The 14,839-nt window shown below is 42.7% G+C and overlaps 1 long non-coding RNA gene across 1 annotated transcript in view; it reads left to right on the forward strand.

Annotated features, from left to right (window-relative positions):
* Nucleotides 1-7,413: 7,413 nt before the first annotated feature.
* Nucleotides 7,414-14,839, forward strand: part of LOC144263766 (uncharacterized) — a 100,233-nt gene continuing 92,807 nt past the window's right edge. The window contains exon 1 of the long non-coding RNA XR_013345847.1: nucleotides 7,414-7,520. This is a non-coding gene — a long non-coding RNA (uncharacterized LOC144263766). The remainder of the gene's footprint in view (nucleotides 7,521-14,839) is intronic.

Genomic DNA, 14,839 nt, shown 5'->3' on the forward strand with positions numbered 1-14,839 from the left:
AATTGTATGTCCCAGAAAGAAGAGTTCAGTTTGTCTAAATTTGCATTTGGACCTATTGAGCTGGAGGCCTGCTGTGCTGATGCAGTTTAGTACAGACTGCAGGTTATTGTCATACTCCTCAGAAGCATTTCCAAACAGGATAATATCATCCAGATGGCACTGAACTCCATGTTGATTCTTCAGAATCAATGACATTTTTTGAAAGGCACTTGGGGCAGATGCGAAACTGTATGGAACACATTTAAAATGAAATAGTCCCTCGTGTAATAAATTCTGTGAGGTCTCTGCTATCTTCATGCAACATAACCTGGTGGTATGCGCTCTGCAAATCAAGAGTAGAAAACATCTTTGCTCCACGGAATTCTGCAAATACTTCTTCTATGTGAGGAAGAGGATGGCTGTCAATCACAATAGCTTTATTTGGCTCCCTTAAGTCCACACAAAGGCGAATGTCTCCACCCTTCTTCTGCATCACTACTATAGATGAAACCCATTCCGAGGAGTTGATCTCTTCAATAATGTCCTTTTGAACAAGTTTTCTAAGTTCATTTGAAACAGCTTCCCTGACTGAAAATGGTAAGCGCCGTAACTTCTGTCGTACAGGCATCACATTATTCCAGATTTTAACTTTATGCAGAAACCCATAAGCACAGCCGAGTTTTTCCTCAACCTGGTGTTGGGTCCGAGCTGAAACTGGTGTGTGTACTGCAAGAGTGCTTTGCTGAAGAAGATCAATTCATCCATTAACTACCCTGAGATTTAAAGCAGCCAATAAATCTCTGCCAAGGATAGGAATGCCTTTGTGAACAATGTAGAACTCTGCAGTTACACAGCAATCACCAAAAGTAACTATTACTGGCAGGCAGCCATGTACTGGAATATGGTTTTTCAAATAGCATACCAAGTGAAGTTTGGGTTCAGTAAGAGGCACTTCTTTAAAGTAATGCAGATAGATGGAATCAGGTAGTATAGATACTGCTGAGCCAGTGTCCAACATTAGCTGAATAGAGCGTGGTTTGCCTGAGGGTATGGCAGAAATGTTTACAGTGCATTTTATCTGTTCTGAAATATATGCAGTAGTGATTCTGGAATATGTGCAGTAGTGACAGTAACATCTGGTATTGTAACTGCATGCACCTGTTGATTGAACTGGCTACTGTGATATACTTTAGCAAAATGTCCAATCTTTTTTCAATGATTGCCCTGAGCTACTTTTGCTGGACATCCTGTGTAGCTTGCAAGGTGTTGTGGGGATCCACGTGAAAACATACTTTTACTGTATTTTGAATTTGCTGATTCGATGGTTTTTCATTAGTTTTCTCTTGCAATTGTGTGTCTGCAGTGGTAGTGAACTTTTCTGCAAAGGAGTCACAGCCTGGACTGTGCCTTCTGTATCCATGCTCATTATTTTGGCTTCAGTTGTAGCTGACTCAATCTGAGTAGCAATGGTTATTGCTTTTTCTAGTGTAAGTTGTGGTTCCAGAAGTAAGTGTTCTCTTACATGAAGCATGTTTGTTTTCTCAATGAGCTGGTCTCTAATCATCTCATCTGCCATATTCCTAAAGTCACAAATTACAATCAGACTCCTCAGGGAAGTAATATACTACTGCATTATAGTTTCCCCTGGTTTCTGCTCATGCTGGTGAAATCTGTAGCAATTAGCTAATACATTCACTTTTGGAACAAAAAAATTCTTTAATGCAGTGAGTGCAGTCTCATCTTTATCATCTGCAAGGGGAAAAGTGTAAAATATATATGCTGCCCTTCTGCTCCAAGGCAGTGGATTAGCAAAGCACGCTTTCTTACTTCAGAAATCTCTGTAGCACTGATTGCGAGCAGATAAGTCTCAAACATGGATCCAGGTAGTAAAAGCAATTGGAGGCTCACCTGGGGTTTACAGACAGGGTGCATGGAGGCTCACCTGGGGTTTACAGACAGAGTGCAGGTGAGTTCAGAGGTAGAAGATCCATCCTCATCACCAAAATGTTGTATCAACCAGGCAAGGTACTAACAAGCCCCTTTACCAACCTGCTGCTGCACCCTCTGTAGCTTTCTCACAGCCTCTCAACTCCTCTCTACTCCTTCCTGTTTCCTGTCCTTTCAGACTCCCAACAGCCAGTGCTCCCAATTCTAATAATTACAAGCAACATCTAAACACCACATACATCAGAAGCAGAAATACTGCTAAACAACCATTGGGGCCACTGGGCGATCAAAATGCTAAAGGAGCACTCAAAGACGATAAGGCCATTGCAGAGAAACTAAATGAATTCTTTGCATCAGTCTTCACTGTTAAGGATGTGAGGGAGATTCCCAAACCTGAGCCATTCTTTCTGGGAGACAGATCTAAGGAACTGTCCCAAATCTGAGGTGTCATTAGAGGAGGTTTTGGAACAAATTGATAAACTAAATAGTAATAAGCCTCCAGGACCTGATGGTATTTACCCAAGAGTTCTGAAGGAACTAAAATGTGAAATTGCAGGACTACTAACTGTAGTCTGTAACCTATCATTTAAATCAGCTTCTGTACCAGATGACTGGAGGATAGCTAATGTGACGCCAATTTTTAAAAAGGGCTCCAGAGGTTACCCTGGCAATTACAAGCCAGTAAGCCTCACTTCAGTACTGGGCAAACTGATTGAAACTATTGTAAAGAACAAAATTGTCAGACACATAGATGAACATAATTTGTTGGGAAACAGTCAACGTGGTTTTTGTAAAGGGAAATCATGCCTCACCAATCTACTAGAATTCTTTGAGGGGGTCAACAAGCATGCAGACAAAGGAGATCCAGTGGATATAGTATATTTAGATTTTCAGAAAGCCATTGACAAGGTCCCTCACCAAAGGCTCTTAAGCAAAATAAGCAGTCATGGGATAAGAGGGAAGGCCCTCTCATAGATTGGTAACTGGTTAAAAGATAGGAAACAAAGGGTAGGAATAAATGGTCAGTTTTCAGAATGGAGGGAGGTAAATAGTGGTGTCCCCCAGGGATCTGTATGGGGCCCAGTCCTATTTAACATATTCATAAACGATCTGGAAAAAGGGGTAAACAGTGAGGTGGCAAAATTTGCAGAGGATACAAGATAGTTAAGTCCCAGGCAGACTGTGAAGAACCACAAAAGGATCTCACAAAACTGGGTGACTGGGCAACAAAATAGCAGATGAAATTTAATGTTGATAAATGCAAAGTAATGCACATTGGAAAACAATCCTAGCTATACATATACAATGATGGGATCTAAATTAGCTGTTACCACTCAAGAAAGAGATCTTGGAGTCATTGTAGATGGTTCTCTGAAATCATCCACTCAGTGTGCAGCGGCAGTAAAAAATCAAACATAATGTTGGGAATCATCAAGAGAGGGATAGATAATAAGACAGAAAATATCATATTGCCTGTATATAAATCCATGGTATGCCCACACCTTGAATACTGCGTGCAGATGTGGCCGCCGCATCCCAAAAAAGACATATTGGAATTGGAAAAGATTCAGAAAAGAACAACAAAAATTATTAGGGTTATAGAACGGCTTCCATATGAGGAGCAATTAATAAGACTGGGACTTTTCAGCTTGGAAAAGAGGCGACTAAGGGGGGATATGATAGAGGCCTATAAAATCATGAGTGGTATAGAGAAAGTAAATAAGGAAGTGTTATTTACTCCTTCTCATAATACAAGAACAAGGGGCCACCAAATGAAATTCATAGGTAGCAGGTTTAAAACAAACACAAGAAAGTATTTTTTCACACAATGCACTGTCAACCTCTGGAACTCCTTGTCAGAGGGCGTTGTGAAGGCCAATACTATAACGGGGTTCAAAAGGGAGCTAGATAGATTCATGGAAGATAGATCCATCAATGGCTATTAGGTCAGGAATGGTGTCCCTAGCCTCTGTTTGCCAGAAGCTGGAATTGGGTAACAGGGCATGGATCACTTGATGATAACCTGTCTGTTCATTCCCTTTGGGGCACCTGCCATTGGCCACTGTCAGAGGACAGGATACTGGGCTTGATGGACCTTTGGTCTGACCCACTATGGCCGTTCTTATGTTCTTATCTATATGCACAGAAGAGAGGTGCAAGCAATGACACTTATAAGATCTATCTCTGCTGTCCTTAATCAGGCAGTCAAGTCCCCCACTCCCAGAAAAACCTGTGTGAAGGGAAACATGCTACTGCAGAAATGGTGAGGAGCTGCCACCACACTCTCTCTTCCAAGTGGAGGAATTTTTGCCCTTGCAGAGAGGGGAGAGGGATAGCTCAGTGGTTTGAGCATTGAGCTAAACCCAGGGTTGTGAGTTCAATCCTTGAGGGGGCCATTTAGGGATCTGGGGCAAAAATTGGGGATTGGTCCTGCTTTGAGCAGGGGGTTGGGCTAGATGATCTCCTGAAGTCCCTTCCAACCCTGGTATTCTATGATTCTATGAAAGTGCACAGGTTACATGTGCCATGGAGCAAAAGGATCCATGGGAAAGCACAGCATAGTCCTATGCACTGTCTCATTCCTGGAGATTCTGTCCTCTCGATGCTGCTGTCTCCATTAGGAGCCATACTGCCATTGGCTGTGGTTGTAGTCTGTCTGCCTCCCTCTCTGAAGGAAGGTTGGTGTTGTGGAAGAGAATCATTCCTGCTAACTCACATATAGACTTCCACTTGGGAAGCCCCCAAGTTAGGACAGGAGCTTGCTGACCAGCATGGCTGTCTTCCAGTACCATAGCCTCCCAGCAACACACCCACAGTGCCCCATCCTACACTGGTTTTATGTAGGGGTTTCTCCCAGCTGCCAGGGAAGAAAACTCACTCTTAGGAGAGACAGTTTTACAAAGAACCGTTTTAGTTTCCATCACATGTTATATAACGTATCAAATGGCTGTTGACATAGCCATGTTTAAGGGCTTTTTGTGTACAATTGTATAAGGTTCCATAAGAAAGGAATGGAACTTCAGCCATCGCACTGTATGGATTTCATTTGAAACCAGGAATCACGTGTCGGAAAATTCTCACAATTACTCACAAGATAGAGTTCCTTATATAACTTTTTATTTTGCTGGTTTCCATAAGGGCTGTTTATAAACCTTACATCAGATAGTTATGATTATTAATAATACTAGTATGATTTGTATAATGCAGGTGTGCTAGGTATGCTCTACGCCTGTAGCTATATCTTGTCACTATTTAGAATGTAAGCCCTTTGGGACAGGGACTGTCTTTTACTGTATGTGCATATAGCATCAAGCATAGTACAGTCCACAGCTAGACTTGGCTTCTTGGCATTACAGTATTACAAATAAATAAATAAAATAATAATCAATAAAAAGCCAAGATCTCTTGATCTAAGCACACAAGGATTTTACAATCTAAACTGGAAACCTAAGGAAAACAATGATCTTACAATCATAACAGTGAGGTTTTAATATTACTGCTCATAGCACTTCAAGGACCTCTATATGGAACACAGAAGAACAATTTCCTCTCCTCCCACCCCCAACAATGTATTAAGTGAGGTCACCATATTTCTCCTTTCCTTCTCCCCTCACACTTACAGCATTTCCGTGTAAATTTATGGGATCATCCAGTCCTCAGTTGTTACTCAGATCAGACTCCTGTTGAATAGATTGCACCTGGTTATGAAAATATAACAGAATGTCACATTAATCTTTATTAACATCCACAGAAAAAAAAGTTCACCAAAATCTTTAATTCATGAAAAATAAATGAAGACATTTTTAATTTCATATGAAAGTGTGACTACAATGGACTGCTTTTGAGAATAACATCACTATTGTTTTTTTATTCAGTCTTACCTATTTCACTTTATATATTAATTCCTGACTCCTGTGGCAGTCAGTAATTTTGTTGATAGTATGTATCTGTACAGTATAGAGTTATAGCTCAATTGTTCTCACTTAAGTCCCATTTTCTTTCTCATGATGTGGATGGCATAGGTATTCTTTTTCATTACCAAACACCTGCTTTTGCTTTCATTTGGTTGAAAAGCTATTTACTTTGGAAATTACATTATTAATTGAAAAACTTGTAAATATTGCTAATGTCCCCACTTACAATAATTGCTATCACATTCTTGCTGCACATTTCCCTCCACATTTGTTGACTATAAATCCTGTTTTGTTACTGCAATGAGAGGAGCTAGACATTATACAATAATCTTAGTAATATTTATGTCTGAATTTCATCATATTGGGATAGAATCATGAATAGAACCTACAACATTCCCTTTTGGGGCAGGTAAGCATTGAGCAGATGGGGTAATTTAGGAACAAAGAGCGTAAGTGATCTGCCCAACATCATGTTTTACGACTCTAGCAGGACTACATGTGGGCACAGGGGTCTTCCCAGGGCAGTTCCATTTTTAGGATTCGGCCCTAACTCTGCGGTTGAGCTAGAATAGAATCCTGCTTCCCAATCATATACTTTAACTACTAGACAATACTTGCTCCCTAACCAAATTTTGGAATAGCCAGTGCTATGCATATACTTTAGAATACTCATACACTATAGTAGCTGTTTGATGGTTCCAAGGCATCAGGCACTATTTTCCTTAAAGGAGGAAAGAGTTGTGTGATGACCTGAAATTAAATGCGGGTCCCAATTCTGCAAGCTTCAACTCTTATTGGGAGTTCAGGGATGGGGGGAGGGTTGCAGGATTGGGTCAATGGACTATAAAGAGGAGAACACGACAGAGAGAGAGATTGCAAGGGATTTTGTGGAGGCAGATACAGATGGAAAATGTGGCTCCAGTTTAATATATCTTCAGTGGTTTCAGGAAAGTTCAGCTCAGACTTCAAAACAAGGATTCCAAAGAAACCATCCGACTAGGCTTAGTGCTTGCTAGTCCACTTCTCTACTAGATTCTGTTAATATAATGTTTTAAAAAAACAGCTCAAAGAGCATTTTCTGGAGTAAAATCAAAAGCCTGCTTCCCCTGCTCACACACATGCAGCTGAATTGATTTCACACTAGCTAGAAGAGACACATCGTTAACCACAGACCCTATTGGTCAACTTAATTAATCTGTTTTCCCTAAAAAGTACTAAACTGACTAGTAACCTGTTAAAAATTGAACTTCTTTGTAAAATGAAAAAACAAAACAAACAGTCTTTATAAATAAATTAAAATTCTAACTAAAAAGCTAATTATAAGGGTATTTGTTTTGTTTGAGGTAAGGCACATCTATTATCATAAAGATAATTAACTCAGTCTGACAGATCTAATAAAAGGACAAGTTTAGCATTGGCTTAGCCAGAAGCCCAAGGCAAGCAATTTTTATAATTACTAGTTATTGTAACTGGGCTCATAGAAAATGGTCTGTGATATTTAAACAGTAATGTTAATTTGCATTTAGACCTGTTTTTTTTTTCCCAGGCAGATCTATTTAACCGGAATAACTAAAAGAAACTTGAATAACTAAAAAGAAAAGAAAAAATATTCAGAATGGCTCTCTCTTCACAGAGAAACTTAAAGTCTTTTTATGTCTGGATAATTAATATCTTTACAAGGTAAGTGCTCTGGTAATCACAAAACAATTAAACAGCTTAACACAGTTTTAACATGCAGAAAATGTAGAATTTTCAGCTTGAGCTGATGTGTCTAAACAGCATGCATTTGGGGCAATTGTATTTATTAATCCTCAGATCTGCTATGTGTACATTTACTGTGCATGCCCTCAACCATGCTCCTGCAGATCAAGAAGGGGCTGTAGCTGTGAAAAAAAAAAAGTCATTCCAACTTCTGTAGCCAAGTGGGGGCCATTCGCAAACAAACAAAAATGATGTTTAGGAATATATGCAAAAGCAGTAAATTTCTCCTGCTGGCATGTTGTAGTAGCCCTTTACCTAGTGCTTACCTCAACATTTCACAGCCCATTTTCTGTAAAAAAAAAAAAAAAAAAAAAAAAATCAACATTTTAAAAGGAGAAAGTTATTTTTTAACTACTTCTGTAATGAAGGTTTTAGAAATAAGTAATAAGCAGGGTCAGAAAATACATTGGTTATATACTACAGAAAAGCACTTGGCAGTCAAGTAGGAATTTCATTATGTACTACTTCCAGATAATGCTACCTCATGACATTTTGCTAAAGCAGGACCAAATCCTGGGGAGCACCAGATGCACACTTGTCGCCTCAAAGTGGGTTCAAGGATGTGTGGCAGATCCTCAGCTGCTGTAAAACTGTCATAGCTCCACTGAGGTCAGCTGAGGATCTGCCCCCATGTATTAACCTCACAGGAGGAAGGGGGCAAAGCAGTGGCATCCCTATGTGTGGCAGGATGTGGATCTGTGGACTTCATGAATCCAATGGAGCAAAACACTGCATGCAGGTGGGGCAGGTATCAACAGACTTTGGCCACTATTCTCCCCACCTCTGAGCCTCGTAGCTGTGGTTTCAGCCCAGCTGCACAGTCACCTTGGTCTATTAGGGCTATAAATGTCTGTTTATCAGTCCATTACCTTTTCTTGTGAAGCAAAGCCTTTTTGTTCCATTTCCAAGATTTGGCCCATGGCATCTTGTATGTCCTCATTATTTGTAATGTTCCCTGGTGAGTACATTTGCTCCATCAGCCCAGTTAACTGGAAGGGCTGGCATATTCTGGATTGTATCAGCGATGGATGCTGGCAGCTGGCTGTACCTGCCTTACTGGAGTTATTGGTTTATTGATACAGATAAAGATATTGCTCAAACTCAGCAGCTACCATCTCTTTTTCTGCCTGGCTGTTTGATATTCAAGCCACTATGCCTCTCATGCTTCACTCTCACTGGATCTGATGTGATTTTTGAACACTTTAGCCAAGATTTTTTTTAAATGGGAGGCTAAATTAGAATCTCAAATCCCTTTTTAAGCACTTTGATTAGCTTATGCTTTATCCTCCATTTTGATTATTGGTTTTATGTTAATAATTTGGATTTTGTCTTCATTAGGATTAGAGCCCTTCCCTTTAAAGTATTTTTCCACTTGGTAAGAAAAAATAAGTGTTGTTCATTTTAATAAACATTTTGACCATTTTTTTCTAAGTTCTTTGCGCTCACTTTTTATGGTTTGGGGTTTCATACCCACATGAGTAGTCACAGGGACTACTCCCCTGCATAAGAGTTATGCCTGTGCTGAACGCCCAGATCCACAAATGGACTTATGCACCTAGAAATTCACAGGAACAACAGCGCAACCCATAAAGTCTGAATTAGGCATTTAGGCTCCTTATACAAACCTGGAGAGAAAGAGATGCCTCCAGATGTGATCCATAAAAACTCAGTATGCTAGGCAGCTCTCAAGCCTAAATTGGCCAGTGGGAAATGTTGACAAGAGAGTTGTGCCTGCCCCTCTCACAGAGTTAGGTGCTTAAATCTGGGCTGGAGGGAGGCGCCTGTGTCTGCTTGAGATCCACAACTGGAAACCCCTCTCATGGATTCAGGGAGCTGTGGTGCTTAAGTTGTTTCTGGAAAGAATGAGTTAGGCAACAGCCTCTCTCCACAAGAAACACTGACGATGCCCAGCAATTAGAGAGACCAGGTGGGTAGAGTAATATCTTTTATTCGATATTAACAACCTGGTCTCTCTAATATCCTGGGACCAGCACATCTACAACTACACTGCAAACAGTGGTTAGATCACTCTCCTGAGAGGTAGGAGACCCCTGTTCAAATCCTTTCTCCCCATCAAGCAGGCAGGGGAATCGAACCCACATCCCAGGTGAATGCTTTAAGCCCTGGGCTGAAAGATATAAAGTGGGTGGCAGCAGCACCTCTTGCTAATCTGGTCAGATTTTGAATGGGCCCCACTCTGGTAGGCATGCTCAGTTTACCTGCCAGATTGAACTCCACAGGTGAGATAGGCGGCTCCTTTGCCTATCTTCCCTTAGTTCACGGATTGCATTTTGGCTTAGGTGGGAGATGGTGTCTGGGTGCCCAGTGTGAGGTGGCAAGTGCTGCACATGCAGAGAGGAAGAAACATAGGCATTTAGGGATTTTTACAGCAAAAATTTAGCTGCATTTAGGTGCCTAAAGGCTTAGGCAACAGGAGTTTTGTGGATTGCAGTGGAACCTAAAACTGCCCTAGGCACCTAAGTTTGTAGTTTAGGGATATCAATACCTTTGTGGATCTGGGCTTAAATGCTTTGCTGGGTTGGGGCCCAAGGGTCTGATCCTGAGAAATGCTGGACATCTGCAACTTCCCCTGACTCCAGCGTTCAGCTCCTCTCAGATCAGATTCTCATAATATCAACAAAGCGCTGATCTCTGGCTCATTTTGGAGAGGTCGGGGGCAATCTTGGGGGTTGGTTTTCTCCGATGTTTGGTTCATGAACTCAGGTTTACAAGGTTCCTAATCCCAAATCCTCCAAAGTTACTTAATCACCTGACTCTCAGTGAAGCCAATGGTAGTTGTGGGGGTGGGGGGAAAGGGTTTCCCTTCCTCTGCAGCATGGGGCATGAGTCACTTGCAGGTTTAACCCAGTGTAAGTGGTGGAGTCTCTGTAACTTGAAGTCTTTAAATCATGATGTGAGGACTTCAGTAACTCAGCCAGAAGTTAGGGGTCTTTTACAGGAGTGGGTGGGTAAGGTTCTGTGGGTTGCAATGTGAAGGAGGTCCAACTAGATGATCATGATGGTCCCTTCTGGCCTTCAAGGCTATGACTTTGCCTGAATACTATGAGTGCCTTCAATTTGTACTGACTTCACCTCACCAGCTCTCAAGAAATGCTTAACAACTAACCGGTTCCAATGATATTTAAGACCAACACTATGAGACAGAAACACCCATTTCATTATATGCACCCTTTTTGTGCTGCCACGTTAGTGGCTCAGGCTAACAAGGTTCAGAAGGATCGGAGGAGAAAGACAAGTCCCTTTTCAAGAATCCTGATTTGGGTTGGGGAAAAACCCAAAATCCTGCTCTACTTCTGAATTGTTGCACTGACAAATAATCATAGAATATTGGGGTTGGAAGAGACCTCAGGAGGTCATCTAGTCCAACCCCCTGCTCAAAGCAGGACCAACCCCAACTAAACAATCCCAGCTAAGGCTTTGTCAAATCGAGCCTTAAAAACTCTAAGGATGGAGATTCCACCACCTCCCTAGGCAACCTATTCCAGGGCTTCACAACCCTCTTAGTGAAATAATCTTTCCTGATATCCAATCTAGACCACCCCCACTGCAACTTGAGACCATTGCTTCTTGTTCTGTCATCTGCCACCACTGAGAACAGCCGAGTTCCATCCTCTTTGGAACCCCACTTCAGGTAGTTGAAGGCTGCTATCAAATCCCCCCTCACTATTCTCCTGAGAATACTGAGAATGAGGGGCAAGCAGCAGGTTATCTCAAGTGCTTATATACGAATGCACAAAGCCTTGGAAACAAGCAGGGAGAACTGGAGGTCCTGGTGATGTCAAGGAATTATGACGTGATTGGAATAACAGAGACTTGGTGGGATAACTCATGTGACTGGAGTACTGTCATGGATGGTTATAAACTGTTCAGGAAGGACAGGCAGGGCAGAAAAGGTGGGGGAGTAGCACTGTATGTAAGGGAGCAGTATGACTGCTCAGAGCTCCGGTACGAAACTGCAGAAAAACCTGAGTGTCTCTGGATTAAGTTTAGAAGTGTGAGCAACAAGAGTGATGTAGTGGTGGGAGTCTGCTATAGACCACCGGACCAGGGGGATGAGGTGGATGAGGCTTTCTTCCGGCAGCTCGCAGAAGCTACTAGATCGCACGCCCTGGTTCTCATGGGTGACTTTAATTTTCCTGATATCTGCTGGGAGAGCAATACAGTGGTGCATAGACAATCCAGGAAGTTTTGGAAAGCATAGGGGACAATTTCCTGGTGCAAGTGCTAGAGGAGCCAACTGGGGGTAGCTTTTCTTGACCTGCTGCTCACAAACCGGGAAGAATTAGTAGGGGAAGCAAAAGTGGATGGGAATCTGGGAGGCAGTGACCATGAGTTGGTTGAGTTCAGGATCCTGACACAGGGAAGAAAGGTAAGCAGCAGGATACGGACCCTGGACTTCAGGAAAGCAGACTTTGACTCCTTCAGGGAACGGATGGGTAGGATCCCCTGGGGGACTAACATGAAGGGGAAAGGAGTCCAGGAGAGCTGGCTGTATTTCAAGGAATCCCTGTTGAGGTTGCAGGGACAAACCATCCCAATGTGTCGAAAGAATAATAAATATGGCAGGCGACCAGCTTGGCTTAACGGTGAAATCCTAGCGGATCTTAAACATAAAAAAGAAGCTTACAAGAAGTGGAAGGTTGGACATATGACCAGGGAAGACTATAAAAATATTGCTCGGGCATGTAGGAATGAAATCAGGAGGGCCAAATCGCACCTAGAGCTGCAGCTAGCGAGAGATGTTAAGGGTAACAAGAAGGGTTTCTTCAGGTATGTTGGCAACAAGAAGAAAGCCAAGGAAAGTATGGGCCCCATAATGAATGAGGGAGGCAACCTAGTGACAGAGGATGTGGAAAAAGCTAATGTACTCAATGCTTTTTTTGCCTCTGTCTTCACTAACAAGGTCAGCTCCCAGACTGCTGCACTGGGCATCACAACATGGGGAATAGATCGCCAGCCCTCTGTGGAGAAAGAGGTGGTTAGGGACTATTTAGAAAAGCTGGACATGCACAAGTCCATGGGGCCGGACGAGTTGCATCCGAGAGTGCTAAAGGAATTGGCGGCTGTGATTGCAGAGCCATTGGCCATTATCTTTGAAAACTCGTGGCGAACGGGGGAAGTCCCGAATGACTGGAAAAAGGCTAATGTAGTGCCAATCTTTAAAAAAGGGAAGAAGGAGGATCCTGGGAACTACAGGCCAGTCAGCCTCACCTCAGTCCCCGGAAAAATCATGGAGCAGGTCCTCAAAGAATCAATCCTGAAGTACTTACATGACAGGAAAGTGATCAGGAACAGTCAGCATGGATTCACCAAGGGAAGGTCATGCCTGACTAATCTAATCGCCTTCTGTGATGAGATTACTGGTTCTGTGGATGAAGGAAAAGCAGTAGATGTATTGTTTCTTGACTTTAGCAAAGCTTTTGACACGGTCTCCCACAGTATTCTTGTCAGCAAGTTAAAAAAGTATGGGCTGGATGAATGCACTATAAGGTGGGTAGAAAGTTGGCTAGTTTGTCGGGCTCAACGGGTAGTGATCAATGGCTCCATGTCTAGTTGGCAGCCGGTGTCAAGTGGAGTGCCCCAGGGGTCGGTCCTGGGGCCGGTTTTGTTCAATATCTTCATAAATGATCTGGAGGATGGTGTGGATTGCACTCTCAGCAAATTTGCGGATGATACTAAACTGGGAGGAGTGGTAGATACGCTGGAGGGCAGGGATAGGATACAGAGGGACCTAGACAAATTGGATGATTGGGCCAAAAGAAATCTGATGAGGTTCAAGAAGGATAAGTGCAGGGTCAGAACCCAATGCACAGCTACAGACTAGAGACCGAATGGCTAGGCAGCAGTTCTGCGGAAAACGACCTAGGGCTGACAGTGGACGAGAAGCTGGATATGAGTCAGCAGTGTGCCCTTGTTGCCAAGAAGGCCAATGGCATTTTGGGATGTATAAGTAGGGGCATAGCGAGCAGATCGAGGGACGTGATTGTCCCCCTCTATTCGACATTGGTGAGGCCTCATCTGGAGTACTGAGTCCAGTTTTGGGCCCCACACTACAAGAAGGATGTGGATAAATTGGAAAGAGTCCAGTGAAGGGCAACAAAAATGATTAGGGGTCTGTAACACATGACTTATGAGGAGAGGCTGAGGGTACTGGGATTGTTTCGTCTGCAGAAGAGAAGAATGAGGGGGGATTTGATAGCTGCTTTCAACTACCTGAGAGGTGGTTCCAGAGAGGATGGTTCTAGACTATTCTCAGTGGTAGAAGTGGACAGGACAAGGAGTAATGGTCTTAAGTTGCAGTGGGGTAGGTTTAGGTTGGATATTAGGAAAAACTTTTTCACTAGGAGGGTGGTGAAACACTGGAATGCGTTGCCTAGGGAGGTGCTGGAATCTTCTTCCTTAGAAGTTTTTAAGGTCAGGCTTGACAAAGCCTTGGCTGGGATGATTTAATTGGGGATTGGTCCTACTTTTGAGCAGGGGGTTGGACTAGATGACCTCCTGAGGTCCCTTCCAACCCTGATATTCTATGATTCTATGATTCCTCTGCAGACTAAATAACCCCAGTTCCCTCAGCCTTTCCTCGTAAGTCATGTGCCCCAGCCCCCTAATCATTTTCGTTGCCCTCCGCTGGGCTCTCTCCAATTTGTCCACATCCCTTCTGTAGTGGGGGGACCAAAACTGGACACAGTACTCCAGGTGTGGCCTCACCAGTGCCCAATAGAGGGGAATAATCACTTCCCTTGATCTGCTGGCAATGCTCCTACTAATACAGCCCAATATGCCATTCTTGGCAACGAGGGCACACTGCTAACCCATATTCAGCTTCTCATCCACTGTAATCCCCAGGACCTTTTCTACAGAACTGCTGCTTAGCCAATCAGTCCCCAGTCTGTAGCGATGCATGGGATTCTTCCTTCCTAAGTGCAGGACTCTGCACTTATCCTTGTTGAACCTCATCAGAATCATCAGCAGGACCCCTTGACCCTCCCGCTTCTCTACTGAACTCTGTAGGTTTTTAGAATAGTTTTTCTAGAAACATAAGAAATTTTATGGAGCCCTATTTGTTTCATGCTAAAGTAATACTTTAGATTATTCTTTTCAAAAAGTCACAGAATTATAAAGGTATTTCCCATCATATTTTAAGGGGGTCATTTTTTGCCTAAATAGATTGATTCTGACCCTTTAATTATACTCCAGTTGTCGCATATTAGTAATCA

This window comes from Eretmochelys imbricata, chromosome 4, assembly GCF_965152235.1.
Source record: "Eretmochelys imbricata isolate rEreImb1 chromosome 4, rEreImb1.hap1, whole genome shotgun sequence".
NCBI classification, from domain to species: Eukaryota; Metazoa; Chordata; order Testudines; family Cheloniidae; genus Eretmochelys; species Eretmochelys imbricata.